At 34.9% G+C, this 23073-nt stretch overlaps 1 protein-coding gene across 3 annotated transcripts in view; it reads left to right on the forward strand.

Moving 5' to 3' along the window:
* The window catches only part of LOC141402856 (acid sphingomyelinase-like phosphodiesterase 3b), a 767718-nt gene that overhangs the window by 681548 nt on the left and 63097 nt on the right, over positions 1 to 23073 (forward strand). The gene's annotated exons all lie outside the window — the stretch shown is intronic.

Consider the following 23073-nt stretch of genomic DNA (forward strand, 5'->3'; position numbering starts at 1 on the left):
CAACCTAACCTTACCCCTGCCTATAGATAAGTTTTCGTCCCGATTATGAGAATCCGAAAATGTGGGAGATATATTTATTTATTTATCAACTTTACAATAATTCTAAGCCATCGGGCCAATTTAAATGAATTACATTATATTACATATGTGTATGTTATCACTACTCAGAGTGCATATAAAACTAGGTATATGATATAATCCTATAATTACAAATACTCCAAGCCATAAGGCTAAAACAAAATACAAATATTTATATTCCCACTACTCAAAGCTCAGTAACAGTAGCTCAGAAAAAGTTGTGCTATTTTCCAGTATTATTGAACTCATAACCAATGGCTTATAACTTCTATAATTAAAGTATTGTTACGATGGGCTAGCAAGGAAAATATTGGAATCCTAACTTTTATGTTAACCCTTAATTAAAAATTCGTCATTTTCTGGTCTTTCCTTCACCATAAATATTATTGCTATTATTATTATGTCACTTATCAATTTCTAACGGCTCATCCAGATACGCTTATGTTTATCATCAACGTTTTAAAAGAGAAAAAAAAAAAATAAAATAAATGCATTCGCATATAAATATCACAATCGGTTAGAGAATTTCCGTTTCTCATTTTTCCTGCTCAACGGTTAACCACGTTACAAATTGCCCCATAAAGACTGAGCAGCATATCGCTCAACATGGTGTACCTTCCACAGTTGGCCAATCAACATCATTTATTCGAAATTATTCAGTATGTTTGTTTGGTTTAGTCATTGCATCTGAAGTGAACCGCTACGGAAGGACTATAAATATGTACTAGTGTATGTGAGTATATATATACATATGTATGTATATACATATGTACGCTTGTATTGTTTACTCGCATCTACGAGTGGCATTCAGCAGATTCACGTAAATTTTGATAAAGTAAAGAATGCAAGCAACATTTACACAATCGACAAGAGATTCTGGAATTCACCGAACAAACGAGTGGAAATCGATGTTAAGAGCGGGTGGTTGGTTGGAGTGTGGCTATGTAAATGAATAAATGTGACTTTCCATTAGGATATGTTTCGTATGCACAAAGTGATTCTTATTGATGTTACGCCGGGTAATTTGCATTACTGTGGTTATTATGTTGTATTATTCGCATCGTTGTTGTCGTTGTTGTTGGGCAAGTATTATCGCCAGTGTCTGTGTGGCATGACAATTATTACATTGGAAAAAATTACAAACAATTTCATAGACATTGGACGATTTAGTTTCGGTTGCTACTGACCAAGAGAGCAAGGATGCAGCAGGCAAAAGAAGTCATTGTTGTCATGGCAATGTTTGTGCGCACGTACTTTGTATATGTGAGTATGTTTGTTTAGTCCCATACATTTGCCAACAAATCTATTTGTGTTTGTACACTATTTATATGTAAATGTAGTCAAATGGATTTCCATCTGTGTCCACATTACTGAGACTGGAGGCTGCATAAATGTAAATTATGGAAAATTAGTCAACAAAATATAGAACCATGTGTGTGGATACAAAGAACTTTGTGGTTAATGTTTATAAAATACAGCAAAGGACGGGCGGAGGACTGTGTAAGCCATATAATATTCGAAAATTCTCAATTTACTCGAAGTTTTCATGGATTTAGGCTTTGGGCTAGTTACCCACCCTACCTAAAAACACCCTACTATAAATCATTGATAGACGGACAAAGCTGATATTATCGCCTTAAAGGAAATGCGAAAACCATGCCCCAACGACAGTCAACGATGAGGAAGAAGAATATAAACTTATGGTTCGCCTAAGCAAAGCATATAACCGATGCCTTGACAATGACATACAAATTATTAAAGGCAATTTTAATGTAAAACACGTAGGGAAAGAATCAAAGTCGGGCGGTGCCAACTTCATATATGATACCCTACCCCACGATTTCAATATAATTTGGAGAAATATTTTCTTGACAAGATTGCCTCACATTTTCAAATTTCAACAAAATGTCTGCCCAATTTTGTGTTTGGTGCGTCAAATATATGAAATCGGGCGAAAATATATATGGTAGCTATATTAAAATCTGAACCGATTTGAATGTAATTTGGCAAGCTTATTTCTAGTCCGATGTCGGTGACATTTTCAAAATTCCCTTAAACAGGACTGAGTTGGACAGAATTTGGTGCACAAAATACCTCAAATCGGGCTAACATACACATATGTGGGAGCTATATTCACTGAAACTGAACAGCATTCAATAAAATTTGGAAAATTCTATCACATATGTCAAGTTGCATCAAAATTGGAAATATATAGGCGAGGTTGGTGCACCAAATACCTTAAATCGGACGAACATATGTATGAGAGCTATATTCAAATAAGAACCGATTTCAATATAATTTGGCAAATTTATTTGTAGTCCGAACTAGGAGATATTTGCACAAAATATCTCAAAGCGGGCCAACATATATCTGGGAGCTATATACAAATCTGAACCGATTAGACATACATACCTAAGATACCCGTAAATACTTAGGGTTTGAGAACATCCGAGGCTGTAATTTTACATTTGAGGCTGCCAGTGGTCACAAAACCTCTTCACCAGAATTTGCCAAGCTATATACCCCATCTATCACAATTTATCTCCATTTGAAGTCCCAACTAGCTATAATATGGCATTTAAGGTTCCCTGTGGTCACAAAATTCTCCACCGAAAATTTGTAACATCGGTCTACGAGTATGTTTTGGTATGGCGGCCATATAACGATACCTCCCCATTGAAAGTGTTTTGTGGAGTTAATTTATATTTTTTGACCGAACTGTTATTTGATGTTTGAGGTTCCCAGTGGTCACAAAACTTCTCCACCGAAAATTGTCAACAAAGGTCCATGTTGTATTATAGGTACCCTATACCGGCAGTACAGATGTTTCGGAAAGTCTTCTCTCCTACCTAAAGATAGGGTTGGGCAGATCTCTGTAGCGATGATGAGTGAAATCTCTGAAACTGGGCCAATTAGATTTCCCACGATTGATGAAAGTACGGCATGAAGACATTTATGGGAAGATGGTCTAACCCTGGAGAAATGACTGGTTGGCATGTGACGTCATTTGTCAGACCAGCTGACACAATGGTAATATCTGGCGAACTGTGACACTCTCGGCTAATTCTTGTAAGGGTGTCCTCATTGACCGAGTAAAACTTATAGCTATCAATCTGCTCAGCCAGCATTACACCCCTCTGGCCATTGCCGAGGACCGAATGCCACAGCTCATATTGAGCATTATGACCTTCCAAACGCGGGCTAATGTTGGGCCTATAACATGGAGTACAGCTATTTTTCGGCGAGATGTATATATTAAGAAACTTCACCTCGGCAGTTCCACACTTGACTGGTATCCCCATATACAGGCGAAATAGTTATATATTAATCCGACTGGTAAAATAGTAAAGCTAATACCCCACTTCTGGTGCGATCCTTGCTCAGCACATTGTAACCATCACAACGCTGTAATCTGCATTTGTTGTAGAGCTTGGTTTCCGTCACCACGGCGAACATTTCCACAATTTCCTCCATTTCACCTCGGAGTCCATTGCACTTAAATTGCAAAAAGGATGCACTTTCACCGATTGGAAAAGCAACGGTTAGTGTTAAGTGCTGCTTGTGCGGCCGTTGTTACCCTACATCACTATGGGGCTCAAAAGGGTTTACAACATCCAGCTCTATATGTCTCGTCGAGCTGAGCCGTTCTGGCTATGTGTGTCCGATTGTTCATCTAAACCTCGCTACAGATCGCCATGCAATGAAAGTGGAGTATTCCATCTTTAAATGATGTATGTATGTTAGATTGGAGTGCGTGGTCAAACAGTGGGGGTATTAGAATAGTCGAATAGACAAAGTTATACCATCAACCTGTGCGAATTGAAACTTTCATCTACTGACAATATCGAATCGAATACCGACTACGCAACCAAATGATGACCTTTTTTCGACGTATGAACTTGCCGACAAAAATATATTTGGATTAAAGCTCAAAGTAATGTGGAGAAAGCACCTGCAGAAATGCATCGGCATAGTCCAATTTGGAAGTGGATATTATTTTGGTAGGCAATTCTTTTCGACAGATAGTGCGCCCTAAAGTCATTACAGTTGGAACATAAATGTTTTGGACCACTATGTGAGGAGGCATGGACTTGTCCACGAAAACCATACTATCGCGCACAAGGAGTAACAGCGGTATACATTTCCAAAGGATCTTCGAACAGACCCTAACCTGCACTTAAACAACGTTTGAACGTTTGTGGGTAGGTACCCTAAGGAGTGAACCGATATAGGTCATATTCGTACTTTATCTACGATTCGCATAAAGTATAGACCAACTAATTGCAAATTATAGGCCAACTCGATTACTATCTTCGAGAGTTATCGAGCGCACCATTTTAGCGAAAAGTTTTGAACTTTTGTGGGAGAGTTAGGTGAAAGAGTGGACCGAACTTAACTAAGTTTGGACCATCTTCGAACTTAAACTAAGTTTGGACCAAATTTTAGGAAGGCCAAATTTTGGACCGAATCAGTGGGTTTCAGCTAGCCAGACAGACAAACGGGCGGACATTGCTAAGTCATCCAAACAGACTTGTGTGTCTACAGGGCGGAAAAAATGAATGTCTACCATATGTCCCGCCAACATATATATGTTACCAACAGTCCCAAACATAACATATGTTTGGGTCCAGCAAACAAATATATGTTTGGGTGCAAACAAATATTTTTTGTATAACATGCATGTATATGAAAATTATATGTTTGAATCCAAACATATATATGTGTTTCCAACCAGACCCAAACATATATTTGTTTGGATCCAAACATATTTCTAATATATATTTTTCTGCGTGTACAATCATTATTTTGATGAGGCAAATGTTGGTCTTATGAAAGAGCTGAGCTTAAATTGGTATCGATTTGGTTTTACCAAAAGTGGTTAACTACTAAAGATACACTAAGCAACACTGAAAATGCAAACAACTTCTGCATTTTTTCATGCATTTTTGAAAGTACATATTGAGCCTATAAAAACCATAGCTGGGGTTTGTACTGTCAGATCCAGTTCGGATTTTGTGGCCTCATCTGAACCGGGCTAAAACTAAATGTTTTGCATTTATTGGGCCTTTATCTCAGAGATGAATAGCAATTTGGCCTTGATGTTTTTAGCAATATTGTAGATCTAAACTAGTAAAAATTATCTGTGGAATAGTCCACATAAGCAAAATCACATCAAAATCGATAAAACATAGATTTTTTACATAATTTCCATAATTCCGGTCGGTATTAGCTAAACTATTGGGAGTTGAACCAAGTAATCTTTTGCAAAAATCTTCCAACTAATGTTCTCAGCAATTCTTCAGAACATTCTGCAACTCTAATATGCTTATTTTATGTTGTTTCAGCGGTTTCATTGTTCACACGAGCAGTTATTTCTCGCATTTGGGATTTCATTCCATTGCACAGTGTCCAATTTTCCGAATAACTGGCCAAAATCGGAAAAAAGTGTTTATCAATTCACACCAAATAGGATCAAATATTGTTTATAGGATGCCACTGCACGTAGTTATGAAAAAATACATACGTTTCTTGTTTAATAAGCGGGTACAAAAACATATCAAAGCGACCCTATTTGGTTTTTTTGTCTCGATATTTAATTTGTTTATAATGATAATATCCAAAATAAAGAACGGTTTTTAAATATTTTTTCTATAATTGTAATGAAAGGTATGTGAAACGTATTTATGATGTTCAGTTTTGCCAATGAAGTGAGCGTTCTTTAAAAATGTATGTCCGTACTCGTTGATTTTTTTCACGGTCCGTTTTCACAATAAATGAAAATAGTTGTGAGTAAGATCGAGTTGGGCTGTGTACCTTATCATTTCATTAAAAGGTAAGAGATGCTTACCAATTTCCATCAAAACATCCTGCTTATATTTGCACTTTTTGTTTTTATGTGAGAATTTGACTTGCAGATATATACATATTTTCGTTGATTCACAATGTCAGAATATAGTATAGGGTAACTTCCTGGCATTTAGGTTAAATTTAGAGTTCTGATGTATTCTAGGACTTATAGTAAAATTTTATGGCGAACAAATTTCTAGAATATTTTGATCTGATACGGTCACATTTTGTAGGAGCTTTTAACGATTTGTGGAAAAAGACCAATTTTATGACTCGCATGAGGGTTAATTTTTCTAAGAAAAACATTCCTCGCATTTTAGTCAGTAAGTTGCCAAAGACACCGCATACCTAAAGTGCAAGGATTCCAAGTAATCTTAACTCAAATATTTCCAAAACTGTAGAAATTGTAGAAGCTTGCATCCCTATTTTAGTTTCTTGATTTTTTGGAAAAATTGATACCGACATTTCCTTGGTTAGTAATACAAACAGAGATTTCATTTCTTTGGTGACTTATAGTGAAATTTAATAGAATAATGTTTTGTATGACAATTTTGCCAAAATCTCATGAAGTACGACCTTAACCCTAAAATGTGTTTTTAATTTTGCATATTTCTTGAGTTTAGGTAAAATGTATAGTTTTGATGTATTCTAGAACCCATAGTAAAAACTAATGGCGACAAATTTGTAGATCTTTTGTTTGATCTGATACGATCACATTTTATAGGAGAAGGGACCAAAAAGACCCCTTTAATGACTGTCTGACGGTTTAAAAAAATGAAAAATGAAGCCAGCCACCCAAAAAACATAAGAACCAAAGGTTAGGTCAAAGGCCATTCATTTTTGGAGTTTTGACCAGGTTTTTCGTAAAATTGGACACTGTGCATTGTTGGCATATTTGTTAAATTGTCGTTGATAAATATACTAAAAACAACATGCATTTTGCAACAATGACATGCTCTGAAGAGTTATGGATTACATTCCAGAGAATATTTTTCCAAAATAAAACATTAGGATAAATTTAACACTTTTGGAGATATGGTGCGAAATTTTTAAAAATTTTTGGCATTTGAGACAATACAGGTAATTTTTCGAGTTCATTATTTTGTTCTTGTCCTTATCAACAAATTTGTTACAGAGATCAGAAGCAGATTCGCATTGGTTTCAGAGATATAGCCCCGAATTGCTTTAAAAAGTGAATATTTAACTGTGGTTAGATGAGGCCATAAAATCCGAGCTGGATCTGACACAACAAGACCCAACTAGGGTTTTTGTCGATTGGGTCTATACTTTCAAAAAATTCTGAGTTCAAATTGTTTGCACAATATTTCCTTAAAAATGTTGCACAATGATATAGAAATAGACGTTCAGCTATCACATTTTCCAATTTGTGGAATTTTATTTCCATGGCGAATATCTCTGATTCTGTTGAACGCATTCCAAGGGAAGAACCTGATAATGAGTGAAGACCGTTTGAGCTTTAAATCAATACGACATGTGTTAGTGTGGGTTATCAAATATCAGAGTTATTGCAAAAGCTGCCAAGCCATCCTAATTTTAATAGTTGGAATTTTTATGTTATCACAAATATCTCTGCTTATCGAGAAGTCTAGCGAAGCATTAAATCAACGCGAAATAGGCTGTTGATAGAATAAAAAACTATATTCCATTTCTGTACTTTGTGATTTTAAGCCTACAAATTTTTTGTACAAATGCAGTCATTAGCAACAAATTATTTATAAAACTGGACCATAGCCTAAAAGTGGTTGATTACATAATTATGATCTAGCGTCCATGTAATTTTTTTGCCAACATTTTGATGATTTTTCTAAAGCAGCTTATTTTATGGAAACTCATTCACAGTCTCTGGAAAAATTACAAGAGTTGTTAACAATAACAATAAGGCTATTTGCATTTTGTACTTCAACAAGAATGCTATCGAATAAAATATGTATGCTCCATTAAAAATAGACGAAGAGCATATTTACATTTACAACACGCAATGGATATTTCTGGTATACATATTTAATACTTATTGTATTGAAACACAATTGATTGTTGAACTAAATGATACTCATGTATGCTTGTCTAAGCCGATATACATTTATGTACATAAGTATATTTTCTAGGAAGAATGCCATGTTATTTGTGTATACTTAGTACAAAGAACATAGAACAAACGGAATAAGCTTCATGTCCTGAGACTGGGCTCTTTTATACAAACATTTCTCTTGGTGCAGTTTCATTGTGTGCAGTTGAGATACACACTAAGATACATATACACTAAAATGTTTATAAAAAGAAAGAAAAAAAATAATCATATTATTACAAATGATTTTCAGCAGGATGTCCCAAAGACTGCAAGTAAATCTACATATGTATTTTGTTTTAGAACTACAAATATAATGAGGCAACATGCACTGTTTTCTTAGTTATGAGGCTTTAACAGATATTGTGTACATCAAGCTGAACGTATAATCATCGGCTTTATTTTGATTGACCTCAAGTTTTGAGGTGTGAAAGTTACCTTGACACGTGGTGCGTTCATATATACCTGGAAGTCATTTTTTCTTCGCGCAATATTACAACCTTTAATATGTTTAGCCATTTGTCGTTACTCAGCACAAACAGCTCCAGATTAACCCTTTCGGTGATACTATGAGAAATGGCATAGCCAGTTTCTGAAGCCCTATTTTAAGGCAAATACTTATTTCTTCTTAAGTTTTTGTTTGGCTCTAGGTCATTTCAATAAAACAAATGGTGATTTTTTTATCTTTATTAGTTTTCCGATATTTCTATCGTCTTCGACGATCATCATCAGGGATTTTTTTGTCTTTAAGTAAAACAAAAACAAAACATTTTACATAAATATAAACAAAATTTACAATTTATAATTACTTTTAAGTGTTACGTGGATTGCAACTTTATGTTCTGTTCTTCATCACAGGTGATTTCCAACTAAATTTTCTTTCCTCTTTTGATGTTTTTGTATAAAATTCCTGTAAATCTGCGCACAGTATTCCGTGTCCGTTTTGAAATTCATCCTTTCTTCTGTAGGAACATTGATTATGTGCAGCATTTCGAGCATATACCGACGTTTGTAATTGTTTTCTTGGACAAGAATCTTTACGTCTTTGAAGTTAGGAGTATGACCCGTTTGGGCACAGTGTGCGGCGAGAGCTGTTTTTTGTTCTATGGGTTTGTTTTAGCTTTTTGGTCCGACTTGTGACCACTAAGCCTGGTTTTGAGCTTTGTTTTGGTAGTGCCAACGTATACTTTTTTACATGAGTTGGACTTATCTCCATTGCACCCTATTTCATACACAACATTGGATTTGTCGTCATTTGCAAGTTTTGCCTTCGTTCGACTGAAAAACTTATTGTTGGTGTTATTGCTTTTAAATGCCAATTGGTATTGGTCATTATTATACAAATTGGATTTGTAAACTCTTTCTGAAAATCCTTGAATGTACGTAGATCTCTTATACACTTTTGGTTCCCTATCTGTGTGGTTTGGTTTTTGTGCTTTTACTTGCTTTATTAATTCACAGACCGTTCTGTTCGGGAAGTCATTCATTCTTAGGATTTTTCTTCTTTCTTTTTAATTTTTGGTGTGGAAGGTTTTATCGCTAATACTGAATACTCTTTTTATGAAATTTCTTGCCGTGTTAATTTTCATTTGTCTCGGATGTTTGGAATAAAAATTAATGATTCTTCCCGAAGCAGTTGGCTTTTGGTACCAATCTAGCAATATTATGTTCCCTTTTCTGTGAATTATGCTGTCAAGATATGGTAGTGTTTTGTTAGATTCACACTCCATTGTGAATTTTAATTGTTTGTTAAATGAATTTAGTGCTGCCAGTGTGTTGTCTACTTCATTTTTCTTGACAATACACTGTGCCCGTACACTGTGCCCAAACGAGTCATACTCCTAACTTCAAAGACGTAAAGATTCTTGCCCAAGAAAACAATTACAAACGTCGGTATATGCTCGAAATGCTGCACATAATCAATGTTCCTACAGAAGAAAGGATGAATTTCAAAACGGACACGGAACACTGTGCGCAGATTTACAGGAATGTTATACAAAAACATCAAAAGAGGAAAGAAAATTTAGTAGGAAATCACCTGTGATGAAGAACAGAACATAAAGTTGCAATCCACGTAACACTTAAAAGTAATTATAAATTGTAAATTTTGTTTATATTTATGTAAAATGTTTTGTTTTTGTTTTACTTAAAGACAAAAAATCCCTGATGATGATCGTCGAAGACGATCGAAATATCGGAAAACTAATAAAGATATAAAACAAAATCACCATTTGTTTTATTGAAATGACCTAGAGCCAAACAAAAACTTAAGAAGAAATTTAAAGATCAAAGGTCAACTAAAAACCAGACAGCAAATACTTATTTTAATAACTTTGTATTTTTCCTGTTCCAATTATTATTATTACTAGTATGTTACCTAAAATAAATCAACAAAAAAAATTTATTGGTGGACCCTATACATTGTTAAGTTTCAAAAATATTTTTATTAACAAAAAATATTGTTGGTTAACATTTTGTAATTAATTTAGTAGAAGCCTTAATAATTAAAACGAAAAAAAGATCCAAAACATAGTTCAATAGAGCTGCCAATTTTTTTATATTTCATTTTTTTTTATTTTTCCCAACGAAAATGTTTCACTTTGTTTGACTCTATAGTAAGACCCCCATATCTTTTATTAGAAGACCTCCAGGTATTCTATAAGAGGACCTCCAGGTCTACTACAAGAAAACCTTCAGGTTTTAACTAAGAGACTTCCAGGTTTTCCAGATCTTGTATAAGATGACATCCAGACCTTCTGAAGCAAGACATTCAGGTGTTCTTTAAGAAGTCCTTCAGATCAGCTATAAGAAGACATTCAGGTCTTCTATAAGAAGGCCTCAGATCTTCTATATTAATACTCTAGGTCTTCTATAACAAGCTTTCAATGTTCTAAAACAAGTCCTCCAGATATTCTATAAGAAGACCTCCGGCTCTTTTGTGAGAAGAATCCCTCCTGCTTTGTATAAGAATAGCTCCTGCTCTTCTACATAAAGAACTCCGGATTTTCATAAGAAGGCATCCTACCCTTCCTTGAGAAGACGTCCTGCTCTTCTCTAAGAAAATATCCTGCTCTTCTATGAGAAGGCATCCTACCCTTCCTTGAGAAGACGTCCTGCTCTTCTCTAAGAAGATATTCTGCTCTTCTATAAGAAGACCTCCTGCCCTTCTATATTCCTATAGCTTGGCACTTAGGGTTTCTAGTGGTGAAAAAACTTATTCACTGAAACTTGATGACGTTGTTCCACCATATATAACGGTACTACACGATTTCAGATAGTTTGACGCTTTCATAGACGGTCTCGGTTCAAAATGAATATAATTTGACATAGTCAAAAACCTTCTATACCAAAAATTATGGACCAAGATCAATGTTTTGGAATTGTCCCAAATAACAGAATCTCCCGATTTCAAGTATTTTAATGTTTCAAGTATTTTAATTTTTTTGTCGGTCTAAATTGGCTTTTGGACATTTGTGGTTCCCAGTGTCTAAAAAACTTCTATGGCGAAAATTGTGGATACAGTTACATGTTTTGATATGTATTTCACCCTACTTCAGTTATTTTGAAGTTTTAATCTACATTTTCGGTTTTAATTGGCTATTTTTTTTTTTGCAACTATGGTTCCTCGTGGTCAAAACAAGTATCCACTAAAATTTGTGGATGTAGGTCGACGTTTTGGAATAGCCCCCATATGGGGCTAATGCCAGATTTCAGGTATTTTGAGGTATTTGTCGACACTTTCGGCCCTAATTGGATATATTTTTACACTTGGTTTCTCCACCAATAATTGTGTGCATAGGTAAGGGCACATTTTTGTATGATGGTACAACCCGATTCTCCTTATTTTGAAGCTTTTATAATACCCTAAGCATTTATGTTAACGATGGTATATACACTTTCATACGGGTAAAATGTGCCTCATCGAATCAATGGTTTTAGAACCCAAGTATGTTTAGACGAAATCCGTTTCTGACAATATGGAGTTGATTTAGCCATGTCCGTCCGTCTGTCTGTCTGGCTGGAGCGCTATTTTGTCAAAACTTAGTTTAAATTCGAAGATGGTTCACATCTGCCCACTCCTTCGGGTACCTCCCTCACAAAAGTTCGAAAATGTTCATAAAAATTTGATTTGGTCCATACTTTGCAAAAGGTTGTAAAAATCCCTTATAGTACCATGTGTAGTAGTTGGAGCGCACGATAACTCTTTAACGGATCTGCTGATTCGGTGCAAAATTTCGAAACTTAGATTAAGTTCGAAGATAAGCCATATCGATCCACTACTTAGGCACCTCCCTCACAAAAGTTCAAAAGTTTTCACTAAATGATGCGCACGATAACTATCAAAGCAGTAATCGATTTGGTCCAAACTTTGCACATCGAAATAGTTCTACAATACATAGAACCGGTTCGAAAAGTTCGAAAATGTTCGGAAAATTTGTGCGCACGATAACTCTTGAAGGCGGAAAAGTTTAAGTTAAATTTTGGAAAAGTTTAGTTTAGGTCCTGCTCTCGAATCGCTTTGATCATTGTTCTAACAACTTGTATTCACTGCCCCCAGTACGACGGTAAACGTCTTTTCCACACGCAGAGAAAAAATATTTTTCGGTTTTGTTGGAACAAAAATATCTATTTTGGTTCCAACAAGTAAAAAAGTATCAGTCGGCTTGGCGGACAGAGATATAACCTCAGCCTGTGTATATTGAAACAATTTTTCCCAAAAAACGTATGTATTTAGAGGGTTTTAAAAATGTTGGGCGTATGAAACGACAAAAATGTTGATTAGGATTAAAGAGCAAAAGTTTTGCGGAGGAAATACTTAAAGGAATGGATGAACATTGACCATTATGGAAGTGGATCTCCAGCCACTACATATGGTGCCTATGGGGGTTTTAGGTCGATATCAGGTCTTAAAGTGAACTTATCCGAAATTTTGTGTGGGAGGTACCGGATGGAGTAGACAAATATAGTCCATATTTGAACCTGATCTATATCAAGCAGATATATTAGGATGTGTAAAGTATGGACCAATTCGGCCACTCCCTTCAAGAGTTATCGTACGAAAAAATTTTCCGAATATTTTTGAACTTTTGTGGGGGAGGTACGTGAAGGAGTGGACCGATATGGCTTATCTTCGAACTTAAACTATGTTTGGACAAAATATTACGAAAGCTAAATGTTGCACCGAATCGGCAGATCCGTTCTAGAGTTATCTTGCGCTCCAACCACCTCACACGGTATCATAGGGGTTTTGTGCAACTTTCAGGCTATTTTCTCAGGGAGTATGGACTTGCCCCTGATGAAACTTGTACCGTCGTATGGGGGGCAGTGAATGCAAGTTGCTAAAACAAAAATCAAAGTGATTCGAGAGCAGGTCCTAAACTGAACTTATCCGAAATTTTGTGTGGGAAGTACCCGAAGGAGTGGACCGATTGAGTCCATATTAGAACCTCATCTAAGTCTGGTAGACATTTCACGAGTTGCAAATTATGGACCAAATCGGTTGCTTCCTTCAAGACTTATCGTGCGCACAAACTTTCCGAACATTTTCGAACTTTTGTGGGGGAGGTACCGGAAGGAGTGGACCGATGTAGCTCATTTTCGAACTTAAACTAAGTTTGGGCAAAATATTACGAAAGCCAAAATTTGAACCGAATCGGTTCATCCATTCGAGAGCTATCGTGCGCTCCAGCCAGCAGGACAGACAGACAGACAGACGGACGGACATGGCTAAATCGACTCCAAATTGTCTGAAACACATTTCGTCCAAACATACTTGTGGTCTAAAACCATTATTTCGATGAGGCACATTTTCGTCGTATCAAAGTGTATATACCCTCCTTAGCCTAAAGCAGGGACGAGCTTCTTTGCTTAGATCGTATAGTGAGGGCGCCCACTGAGTTGTTTTTGCATTTGCTTCTCTCTCTCACGTACAGTGTAAATTAATGAAAACAAAAAAAACATAATGTGGTTGTTGCTTTTTTCACTCATACGTTCATACATGTCTTCGCTTTGGTTGTATTTCTGTGGTCGTCGCTGGCCTAAAGGCTGAGGGTATAAAAATGTGTTTGTTTTGCACAAACATTGTAATCCAAATCCAAAAATACCATCTTTTGTTCCGAACATAGAAAACAAAAACAACTTTCGAATTTCCGCAATATTGTAAAAATCGTTAACAATACCGATTCTAGGAACAATCATAATGTAAATTTTTTACAAAACATATTGTCAGCCCTGAAAACCAGATAATAAATTTTTTGATTTGAGTGTATATACTTCTCATATACACTTTCCACACAACTTTGATATAAATATCGCGTATAATATTACGAGCATGGTTTGCTACTTTAGCTGACAACAAAGACAAACAAAAAGCCACAAGCAGCCACCACAACATAAGGAATAATTAAACGCCATAACAAACATGAAAAGGAAAGGAGAATGAAATAAAGAAGAAGAAGAATGAAACAAAACAGAAACAAATAAAAACAAGAGTCTCATTGTTTCAACACGGCATCGAATAGCGAGAGAAGAGAAAAAATTTTCGAAGAAAAGAGAGAAATATTGTTCAGTTGACACAAACTATTTTTGGATTTAACAAAAACGATTGTTGGATTCACAATACTACATAAGGAATCCAACAATATGTTAACAATACATATTTTGCTCTTGGAATATTGTTGGATCAAAGATACATATTTTTTTCTCTGCGTGAAGGGGCAACTCCATACTTCCTGAGAAAATAGCCCGAAAGCAGAAAAATCCCTATGGCACCATGTGTAGTGGCTCTTCTTTTTGTTTAAGTTCAGTTTAGGATCTGTTCGAAGATCCTTGGAAAAATTATACCGATGCTACTCCTTGTGGTCCTATTTAACCGATATTATGTTTTTCGTGGGCCAGTCCATTCTTCCCGACATAGTGGTCCAAAAACTGAAATGTTTGGTGGGCACAAAATCTATCAAAAGGAATTGCTTCCAAAATAAGATCCACTTCCAAATCTGGCCGCAAAATCTGCGTAGCCGGTATTAGATTAGATATTGTCAATAGCTGAAAATATTAATTCACACAAGCTGAGGGTATATCTCTGTTGGCAAAGCCGACTGATACTTTTTTAATTGTTTAAATTTCAATCCCTTTAGCTGTAATTTGGCCTTATGACTCTGATATAACGGCACGGCCCGATTTCAGGTAATTTGAAATTTTAATAAAAATTTTCGAATTTGCAGTAATTGGGTTTTCCCCGATGAACCGACTCTCGCCGAAGACAATAGTTTTCTATCTTTGGACAAAAAGATGACCATACTAATTTTTTACCCGAACAGGATAATAAATGCTTACTAACATGGCTAACTATCGTTTGTTTTTGCATTTTACACACAAATGCACGAATACATAATATCCCTTACCACAGTGTGGTGTAGGGTGTAAGGACTGATGAGCACTATAAGTTACAAATTGAATATACGAGTTGACTGAATCTTTTCACATCACATGGTGGTTTACGAAGTTTTTCTAATTTAAGGCACCTAAACCTATTGCACGCGTGTCCTCAATTTTGATACACCCTAAATAACATTACTTTCAATGTATTATTTTATACATTGACGTGCATAATTGCAGTTTGTTAAATGTGTTAATTGCAAATGCATTTTTCATTCAATTCTGCAATGGATTTTTTAAATTCTTCCTTTCATTACAATCGAGGGCTGTTTTTTCATATTCAAATAATAACTGGCAATAAAATTTGGTAAAAAATATATATTAAATTGACATAGATAATATTTGAAAAAAATATAATTAATTTTATGTTCCTTAAATTTGCATAAATATCCACTAAATCTCTCATGTTTTGCACTGAGCACGCATTTAAAATCGATTAGTAGTTCGAATAATGCATACAATGTTGTATAAACATACAGACACGGGTATTTGTTCCTGTCTGGGGTAATGCTCAATATAATGTTTTTTTTTTACAATTTTACTTGAGTCAACTCTTAATCGACAACAATTTTTTGATTACAAATTCAATTATCCAAAGTAACTTTTATCTGATCGTCACATAGCATGTTGCACTAGCAATTGATTAATTTAGGAAATGACATTTGTATAAAACAAACTCCAAAAAATCCAATCAATAAATTTAATAATCTAGGGTTTGCCAAACGAATAGCAAAGCAAAGCATTTTCAATCACAGTTGACATTGTCGTTTTGACATTGGCATTGCCAGTTTGTCAAACCAAACAGTGGTTTCTTTCAATAAAAGTATTGAGTGAAGAAATATGCTAAATAACTACAACTCTTCGACATTACTGAAAGGGGTCTGCAATTCAGGAACATTGGATTTTTTCATAATTGCTGGTTATTCCCGAAGCTTTTAGCCTAACGAGAGTATATTGGGATTTCTGAGTGAAATCGGACACTTTTTCAAGATGAGGTTTTTGATTTCCTTTATTTTTTGCTGTGGTGATGCTGCTCATCAACAAAACATTTTAGTATATCTTCAGAATTTTTTAAAGGTTCCAGAGATATCGCGCCTTAAAAAAAGTCGAATTCTGCAAAAATATACATTGGCAATTATTGTACCAGTCGGACAATAAACTAACTAAATTCATGATCAAATAACTTCACCTTGCCATCCGATCCGAATAATCTACCAAATATTAAAGTGATATTTTGCTCAGAAGATGGTTATTTAAATACGAAAGAGGACTTGAATTTGAAATATGCAATGCCTAAAACTATCGCGGGTACCAAAAATTTCCATTCAGTACTTACTAATGCTGATACACTAATTGCTAAACCATTCTCAAAATCGCAAAATGAAGAAGTTCTTAGCTGTTTAAGATAAATTCCTAAATAAAACAACAAAACAAATGTTAATCAGTGCATCGTATTATTGTTTTGGTTAAATAAAGTATTTTGTACAGTGGTATATAGGAAAAACTTAATTGACATATTTTAAAAAATTTAGAAAAATGGTAATTATTCAAATCCCACTACCAAATAGTGCTTACATTTTTTGTAAGTAGTCGTAGTTTAATACAAAAAATTTCATGAAACTCGAAGATTGCAGTCATTGATAAAAAAATTGATTTTTAATATTAAATCGCAAAAGTTGATTCCCAGCCTACGTTGCAAAATTTTTTTCTATTTTCTCTTAGATAGCTGATAAAAAATACAAAATACAAAATAAGTATATAATTAAAAAAATTAAGTAACAGTGTTTTATTTATAAATGCACTTAAAAGTAGAAAATAATTTTTCATGATGGAATCTCTCAAATAAAACGCTTGCCGTTCAATATTGTCACAAGTTTTAATTCAAATGCAAGCGTTTTATTTGAGAGATTCCATCATGACAAATTATTTTCTACTTTTAAGTGAATTTATAAATAAAACACTGTTGCTTAATTTTTTTAATTATATACTTATTTTCTAGTTTTTAGCGCATTTAAAAATATAACACTGAAGCTTATTAATTTTATAATTATTTTTAATTTTGTTTTTGTAAATACGTTTTTAAGATTTTCAATTTTATTTGTATATACTTGAGATTATAAATGATATATAATGATGGGCTTACATTTGTTAATTAAATGTATAATATTAGTAAAAATTTGTTTAGTTTGGTAGTTTCTCATCCTGTTGATTTCAGTTAACGCTTCGTTATTACATGGCTTCTTTCCTGTTAGTTTCGAGCAATCCAGTTCTTCTATTCTTAATTCATCCAGCGATCTTACACGACTCAATGCCACATATGCTTGCCCTTCTTCGAAAAGCTTGGATCCTAGATACACCACTGCGTAGTCCTCAGTTGACCCTTGTAATTTATGAACAGTTGAGGCCCATGATAGTATCAGTGGAAGCATTCTTCTTTCAACAGTTCCGTAACTGAACTTAGCAGAAAATTGTATTGTTTTTGGCTGAATCGCATATGCACCAATTCTATCAAAGTCAACCCTTACTGACGGTATATCTGTTTCGTACATTTGTTTTCTGCGGTAGTGACGCAAATTATGTTCGTTATAAATCCTATTGCTCCATTAACTAATCCCTTTGTTTGATCAATGTTAGATCGTAACATCACTTTAGCTCCAAGAACAATTTCCAAAGGTTTTGGTAATCCGGCGGTCTTATTGATGTCACTAGAGATGAATTCATCCAAATCTCTGTTTCCCAATTGGCGTGTTGCGTCCACTAACTGATCTTGTGCTTTGATAGTATATATTTTAACATTTCGATTGTTGAACCATTGCAGCACAGCTGTGTTGTCGTGTGGAATCTCTCAGGTATAGCTGGGGGGGGCTATACCAACACCTGGACCTATGTCACAATTTTTGGTGGATTAATTTCTGTACCACTGGGATCTCAAATGCCAAGTTACACGCAATTCGGTATAAAAATTAAGATAAAATCCTTAAAACACTTGAAACCGGGCGGTACCGCTATATGGGGGCTATATCAAAACCTGGACCTATGTCCATAATTTTAAATGGGTACGTTTCTGTACCAGTGGAAACCTTAGTTGTCAAACGGCCAATACGGGCTTAAAATGACGATAAAATACCTTAAATCGAGTGGTACCGCTGGATGGGAGCTACATGAAAAAATGGACCCATATTGGTTTTGGTTTCATATTTATGTATTGTCATCCATATCTGAAAAGTATGCAAAGTTTTAGTTCACTTGGTCAATTACAACTGTGTTAAAAATGAGTTACCAGATTTGAAAAGCAAATTAGATAAAACACTGTAAAACAATGTAAAGATGGACCAATATTGGTTTTGATTTCATATTCACGTATTGTCATCTAAATCTGAAAAGTGTGCAAAGTTTTACTTCGATTGGTCAACTGCAACCGTTTTAAAAATCAGTTACCAGATTTGAAAAGCAAATTAGATAAAACACTGTAAAACAATGTAAAGATGGACCAATATTGGTTTTGATTTCATATTCGTGTATTGTCATCCAAATGTGAAAAGAGTGCAAAGTTTTAGTACGATTGGTCAACTGCAACCGTGTTAAAAATGAGTTACCAGATTTAAACTGAACACACACCAAAGCAAGTTAAATAAAACACTGTAAAAATATTTTTTTATTAGGTCCAATATTAAAGAAGTAAGGAATTCGACTTGTTCAAGGCGCGATATCTCTGGAACCTTTTTGCCAAAAAATCTGAAAATATACTATCACACTATCTTCCATATATACATACACTCCCGATTATCTGAATAGGTTTGAAATTTTTTCTTTTAATATGTTAAGGTATCTTCTGTTGTGTTCGTATTACAGATCGATACTATTTAGTTTTTGAGAGTCCTATACTATGCCAACATTCACAAGAAAAAACTTAACGGTGTTGCCATATTTTTGGAAAATATCCCAATTATAATAAAAAATGTACAAAAAAGTGTCCAATTTTTGCGATCATCAGAATAGTTTTGAATCTAATATAATTAAAAATTGTACTACCCATGTAAATATTGCGCAGTTGTTTGGCTTAGTTTAGAAAAAAAGGGCACATTTTGATAAACCCTACAACAAATTTGACCCGCTTTATTAGGAACGTGGGTTCAATTCTCAACCTGGAAAGTTACCAAGAACTTTCAGATAAAATCAAGAAATATTCCAACAAAAACGTTTTATAAACCTGCTGTAAATGACTTTTTGATTTCGTTAGATCTCTTCTGAGCTTCGAAAATTGTCAGAAAGCAAATACCAAGTGTTAGCCATATTACTAGGATCGTTAAAATAGAAATGCCATGGAAAATAGTTGGTATTTGAGCTCAAGTTTCATTTTTTAACTATACTTGCAGTACAAATTTAAGTATTATCATGCTCACAAATCCACTATAGTTGACCACATATATCATAAATGTTCGAAAATTGGTCTGGAAGAATGTCTCTTCGACGACATTAACGTAGAAAATTGTAATTAAAATTTAACACAAAGGTGTCATCATAGGTTCATGTGTTGGTATAGACCCCACTAACGGCACCCCCCTATTTTCGATATTTTGAGAATTTTACCTAAAATTTATAACCAAACTAGCTGTAATTTAACATTTGAAGTTGTTAGTCATCACCAAAGTTCTCCACAAAAACAGTCAACATAGATCAATGTTTTGGTATAGCCACATACAACGGTACCTCCCGATTTTCGGAATTTTGAGGATTTTAGCTAAAAATTTTAACCAAACTAAAATTAATTTGACATTTGAGGTTCTCAGTCATCACAAATGTTCTCCAAGAGAAATCGTCAACATGGGCCCATGTCTTGGTATAGCCCCCTTATAACGATACCTCCCGATTTTCGGTATTTTGAGGATTTTAGCTAAAATTTTAAACCAAACTTGGTGTAATTTGACGTTTGAGGTTCTCAGTGGTCACGAAAGTTCACCACCAAAAATCATCAACATTGGTATAGCCCCAATATTACGCTAACTCCCGATTTTCGGTATTTTGAGGATTTTAGCTACAATTTTAAACCAAACTAGCTGTAATTTGACATTTGAGATGCACAGCGATCAGCAAAGTTCGACACCAAAAATAGTCAACATAGGTCCATGCATTGGTATAGCCCCCATATCACGGTACCTTTTGATTTTCGGTATTTTGAGGATTTCAGCTACAATTTTAAACCAATCTAGCCGTAGTTTGACATTTGAGGTTCACAGTGATCACCAAAGTTCTCTACCAAAAATCGTCAACATAGGTCCATTTTTTGGTATAGCCCCCATATAACGATACCTCACGATTTTCGGTATTTTGAGGATTTTAGCTACAATTTTAACCAAACTGCACCAAAAATCGTCAACATAGGTCCATGTTTTGGTATAGCCTCCATAAAACGATACCTCCCGATTTTCGGTATTTTGAGGATTTTAGCTACAATTTTAACCAAACTGGCTGTAATTTGACATTTGAGGTTTAAAGTGATCACCAAAGTTCTCGCCAACATAGGTGCATGTCCTGGTATAGCCCCCATATAACGTAAGTTCTCCACCTACACACAGGTCCATGTGTTGGTATGGCCCCCACATAACGGTACCTCCCGGTATTCGGTATTGTGAGGGTTTTACAATTTTGATCAATTTGACATTTGAGGTTCTCAGTTATCACCAAAGTTCTCCACCAAAAATAGTCAACATACATAGGTCCATGTTTTGTTATAGCCCCCATATAAACGGTACCTCCCAATATTTGGTATTTGGAGGATGTTAGCTGCTTTAAGTCCACATTTATTGTCCAATTAATGAGAAATTTTAACCAGGTCATAAAAAATTACATATATCAAAATCTAATTATTTCATAAATATTTTGTCCCAATTTCCGTTGGGAGGTACCATTCTACAGCAACTGTGTGAAAAAGTGAATCTATACTTGCAATTCTTAGCAGAAATGAAGACTAAATACCAAAGCCTCTCCGGTTGAAAAATGTGGCTAAAATCTGTAAAATACCGAAAATCGGGTGGTACAATTCTACGGGGGCTACATTAAAACGTGCACCTACACATATGTATAGTGGATTTTCCTACATAGAAACTGGAACAAGTGAAAAATTCTGTCGGACCGAACCATGTACACCCTCCACCATAAGTTATATTGGAACCAGATTTCAGCGGAAAATGTGGAAGTATAAAAACCGTGGACCTTTACTGATAATTCTATCCAGAAATATGTAATACTTCCAACGGAGACTAAATAATGTTTCTGAGAATAATGTAGGTAAAACCTTCGTATACCGAACATCGGATGGTAACGTTATACGGGGGGTATAAAAAAGTAGACTTGTTCTTTGCGAGAATGTTTTAATTCCACAACTTTAACCAAATTTCAACTTTTTCGATTGGATAATGATGGATAATAATAATGAAAAATCCCATGTCCCATCTGGGAAGTTTGTGGATCAATTATTATTATTATTATTAATGCGGCTAATGAGACCATGCAAATTCCCAAAATCTGAGAGTATCGTTCTGTGGTAGTTCTATCAAAACGTTAACCTGCTCAAACAAATTTTTCGAAAAATGTTTTGTAGCCCAAGCAAAGACTAAATAATAAATTGCAGCCCTTTCGATTGTATAATGAGGCTAAAACCTTAGTAATATCGAAGATCAGATCGTTTTTTAATAACGACGTGTCGCTTTGTGTGGGCCTATACCAAAACCAATACCAAAAAAAAAAAAGTTCTACGAACCTAGATTTCACCAGAATTCTATACACATACTTCAAAACATGCGTACGGAACGGCGATTTCCGCAGACGAACAGATGGACGGACCTGGCTTTATCGATGTAGAATTGCACGCTGATTATGAATATACATATATTCTTTATGGGATCTAAAACCATTATTCCCGGGAGTTACAAACTAAATGACAAACTTAATATAACCGTCATAGTATAACCGTCTCCAATAATTGAGCTAGAGTGCTATATTTTTGCACCCGAATGTCTATTTTACAATAGGCAGATCAAGTTCGAAGATGGGCTATATCGGTCCACGTCTTCTTCGGTACAACGTTACCTCCCGATTTTCGTTATTTTGGGGGTTTTAGCTACATTTTTGACCAAACTACCCATAAATTGACGTTTGGGGTTCCCAGTGCGCGCAAAACTACTCCACCAAAAACTGTCAACATAGGTCCAGGTTTTGGTATAGCCCCCATATAACGATACCTCCTGATTTTCAGTATTTTGAGGATTTTAACTACATTTGATGACCGAACTACTGTAGTCTTGTTAAATGTGTCATTCAAGGGGTTTGAGGTTTCCGATCAATCATCTCAATTCTACTGAAATTGGTCTGTAGTGTGCAACTCTTTTTAAAGGTGTTTGTAGCACATTCAGCCATCTAATCTTGTGCCACCTATAACAATGAGTATTACTTAATTACAATATACCTTTGACAAAGACTTTATTTGGATAAATACCAAATATTTTCATAAATCTTCTACTGTGCTTGACCTATTACATTGATGGTTTGTGGCAGATTGTGCGCCATAATCATACCATAAAAAATATATAACCTTTGGCTAGCATAGTTTTGACCCATGCCTGAGA

This window comes from Musca autumnalis, unplaced genomic scaffold (genome assembly GCF_047663935.1).
Source record: "Musca autumnalis isolate F117 unplaced genomic scaffold, ASM4766393v1 scaffold_4, whole genome shotgun sequence".
Classification (NCBI taxonomy): Eukaryota; Metazoa; Arthropoda; class Insecta; order Diptera; family Muscidae; genus Musca; species Musca autumnalis.